Raw genomic sequence first — 4,591 nt, forward strand, 5'->3', positions numbered from 1 at the left:
GAATAGAAGGAATCTGGAAATAGGCATGCGAGGAAGCACAGAAGGTATTTGGGAGGATTGGCCTGAGGAAGAGAACAAAAGAAGGACACAGGACAATGCTCTGAAAATAGACAAAGAGCTACTAAGTGAAAGAAAGTGTGAATTTATTATATTTATCCACAGAACTAGAATTCTTATGCAGAAATCAGAGGGAAGTGCATTATGGGTTAAATTATTTAAAGTTATGTTTTAACAGATAGACCTATTTAAAAATGGAATATGGTCTTAGGACATAGCTATTTCCCCACCATTCAAGTAGAAGATAAACAGGCACCAATTAGGGACACTATAGAGCAGTGCTATCCAATGGAACATTGTACAGGATTACAAATGTCCTAGATATGTCCTATCAAAACAGTAGTACTAGACCACATGGGCCAAAGAGCCCTTGAAATATGACTAGTGTGACCAAGGAACTGAATTATTTTAAGTAATTATATAACTCAAATTTAAACAGCCATATGGGCATAGTGGCTACCATATTGGAAGATACAGATATAGAGTCTAGAAGAAATTCCTACATCAGGCTGAAATTTGGAATATACCACCTCTAAGAGTTCTAAACTTACCTCCTAATGCCTCCTCTCATCCTGCTTCCTTCCCCCCACTCCTCATACCCCACTCAAATAATACTAACTTGCTTATATTTCCTTGAATATATGGTGCTATTTCATGTTTGTGAATGGTATATTTTTATGGAATGCTCTCCTCCAACATAATCTGCTTTTCCTTATTCTTCCTTACATTATCAGTTATTCTTCTTTTGTAGAATTTTCCTGATACCCCAAAACTTCTGTCCTCTGATATTGGCATGTATATCTTTTTAAGTGCATCAGACAATATTCCAATTGTATTTCTTTTTTTTTTTTTTTTTTTTTGAGATTTTATTTTTAAAATCCAACGTGGGCTCAAACTCATGACCCTGAGATCAAGGGTCTCTGAGCCAACCAGGTGCCCTGACTCTGAGTTTCTAAGGTTTAGGGAAATTTTGGGTCTCCAACATGTAGCATAACTGGCTTCCATTAGTAGTTCCACAGAAATGGAGGATGCGCATGCCTGATACTCCAACTGACACATGTATTTACAAAATGATACCTAAGAAATCTCCATACAACGGGAGATGTTACAACTTAAAATTTATAGCTGAGAATAAAGAAGTCAAGGTTTTAAGATAATTTGTCCAGTATAACACACAAAAAGTAGAACAAATTGGCAAATGATTGCATATTAAACTCACCTCACTGCTCCATTCCTGAATATCACTGTGTCAAGTTAAATTCAGTTACTTTGGAAAAATTTTAATTAAAGCTCTTAGATTCGCAAGGGATCTCAAGATATATCCTGCCTTTTAGCAGGAGATCCAAAAAGGCTAAATAAATTTCCCAAATTTACTCAGCTAGGAAGTATCAGAGTTGGCTTTAAAACGAATTCTCCTATTTATTAAGAATTTATATCTCTGAGATATAATACTAATTGTTATTTTAAAATTAAATATATGATCAAATTTTCCTGATTCCAAAATAATACTTGTTCTTCATAGAAACATTAGAGAGTACAGAAAAAAAAATAGGAAAGTATGGAGACTAAAGATCATCCATAATCTCCAAATGCAAAGACTGATTCATTCATTCATTCTGTCAATGTTCACTACAAAAGACCACCAGGAACACAGCTGGAATTGAGTAAGTTGGACTTATTACTCATTGCAGTCAGGGAGAATACACATCATGGAGAATCATGGGGTCTCTCAGTAGACAGTATCTCAGAGAGAAGATATTACAAGATTTGTGCCTTGGTTAAGTGATTCAGGGAAGGGTCTAAGGAATAAGAGAAGGAGTTTCCTTCTAAACTGGTTCATGTTAGAAAACAAGACAGTTCTGTGATTGGGTATGTCAAATTTTAGTTACAAGAAGGGTACACCCAAATGAGAATGAAATTTATAAAGAAGCAGTCACTTATTTTGTCCAAGAGAGAAAGCATCTGGGAGTAGAACATTGACCTTGTTTTTGTTTTGCCTGTTCTTAGACAAAATTATGAAGTGGCCTTACTTGTCTCATTTCATCATGGTCTCAGGATAAGCTTGAAGTTGTTGATCTCTGAGATGGTTTATGTCTAATGGGAATATAATGTGCCCTACTGTGTCAAGGCCAGCTCTGAATGTCAGGGGCTGCCACTTTTTGTCTTTCTTCTCTATGCATTTATTCAGTCAATAAATATTTATTGAGCACCTACTTAAAATGCAGATAAAGAAGTTAGAATATAGTGGATAAAATATAGCCCACGTTTTCCTGGAGATTATATTCTAATGTGGGCATTTAACTAAGGAAACAAATAAGTATATAACACAAGGTCATGTAATGCTGACTGTCACAGTCAATGCTATGAAGAAACATAAAGCAAGGACAAAATCCCGAGTGGCAGGGTTTCTGTTTTTTTTTTTTAATTTTTTATTAAAAAAAATTTTTTTAGGGGCACCTGGGTGGCTCAGTTGGTTAAGCGTCCAACTTTGGCCTAGGTCATGATCTCGTGATTTGTGAGTTCAAGCCCCGTGTTGGGCTCTGTGCTTAACCCACTGAGCCACCCAGCCACCTCAGGGGTCCTGTTTTAGATAGCGCGGGCAGAGCAGGCCACTTTTGAAGTGGTCTGATCAAAAGTCTAAACAAAGTGAGGGAATAAACCATGAGATATCTGAGGGAAAAGAATTCCAAGTAGAAGGAATAGCAATTGAAAGTTCCTGGTGGGGAGGGGTATGTTTGCTATGTTTGAGGAGCAGCTGGGAAGCCAGTGGGGTGGTAAAGGAGTGACAATGGGGTCTGTGGGGAGGGGAAAGTTGGGGAAGGAAGTCAGATCCTGTAGGGCTTTGTAAGCAATGATGAAATATTTGGACTTTAAGTGTGATCATTGGAGGATTTTGAGCAGGGAATAACATGATCTTGCCTATATTTGTAAAGGATCACTCTGGCTGTGGGAGGTCCAGGTAAGAGATGATGCACTGTTCATATGACAGCCACATGTTACATGTAACTACTGAGCACCTGAAATGTCCAGGGTCACCTGGGTGGCTCAGTCAGTTGAGCATTGGACTCTTGGTTTCAGTTCAGATCATGATCTCATGGTTCATGGGTTTGAGCCCCAGAAATTCTCTCTCCCTCTCTCTCTCTCTGCCCCTCCCCTCACCAAATAAATAAATAAAACTTTAAAAAAATATGGCTAGTTCAGATTGGAGGTGCTATAAGTGTAAAATACACATGGGATTAGGAAGACAGCTGAAAAACAATGTAATATCTCATAACTTTCGTTTATTACACACTGAAATAATAACATTTTGGATATATTTGGTTAGATAAAGTATATAATTAAAACTGATTTCACTTTATTCTTTTCACCCTTTTTTTAAAATAAATTTTTTATGTGAACTCTACACTCCATGTGGGGCTCAAACTCATGACCCCAAGACCAAGAGTTGCATGCTGTACCGACTGAGCCAGCCAGGTGCCCCTCTTTTTACCCTTTTTAATATAACTACTAGAAAATTCAGAATTATTCTTGTGGCTTCCACTATATTTCTATTAAATAGCACTGGTCTGGAGGCGAGGGTGAAGGTGATGTATTTCCAGGGTGATGTTGGCATTGCTTGGTGATAGATTGGAAGAGGGGTATGAGAGAAAGAAAGGAATCAAGGATGATTCTATGGCTTGAACTTGAGTATCTGGGTTAATGGAGATGCCATTTGCTGAGCTAGGGAACACTGGAGCAGAATCACGTTTGGGGGATAGGAGATTGAGAGTTCAATTTTGGATATGCTAAGTTTAGTGTGTCTATTAGGAATCCATGTGGAGGTATCTAGTTGGCAGTTTAAAGGAAAGGACAGGACTGAGGATATAAATATGGGAGACATAAACGTTTGGATGCTATTTAGTCTTGGGACTGGATGAGATCACCTTAGAAATAAGAATGGTGGAGAAAAGAAGCAACCCAAGAACTGTGCCTAGGAGCACTAGGGGGAAAAAAAGAATCTGTTGGGGAAAAAGTCCATGAGAGTGTAATATCTCAGGAGTCAAATTGTGGGGGGCTGGACCCCGGTGCCAGGCTGAGACCGGGTCGAGCAATGTTCCCCGTTGACTCAAGCCAACCCGGTGGTTCCCCCTCCCATTCCCCCACTTTCAAAGGCATACGAAAGCCTTGTCAAGGCTGAGAGAGTTAATTCCTGAAGCCTGTGGTCTGCAGGTGTTGGCAGTAATGCTACCTCCCTTTTTCTACCCCGAGTCAGATAGAAACAAACATGGGAATTGTGTTTTGCTAGCAATCTTATCAACAAGGTCTTGTGACCCGTCTAGAAAATGCACAAGAAACACAGAACTAAATGTTTTGGTTGGCAGCGATTATGTGAAACCTGTTTATTCTTAGAATGACCTAACCCATAAGAGTCTGGTTATAAAAGACTGTATACAGCAACAATAAAGCCATCACTTGGGCCATCAGCCCAGGGGAACCTCCTGTTCCCAAACTTTCTCTTCTCTCTTTTTTTCTTGCATTCCCCTACCCTCAGGAC

This window comes from Herpailurus yagouaroundi, unplaced genomic scaffold, assembly GCF_014898765.1.
Source record: "Herpailurus yagouaroundi ecotype Mexico unplaced genomic scaffold, PumYag 139, whole genome shotgun sequence".
NCBI classification, from domain to species: Eukaryota; Metazoa; Chordata; class Mammalia; order Carnivora; family Felidae; genus Herpailurus; species Herpailurus yagouaroundi.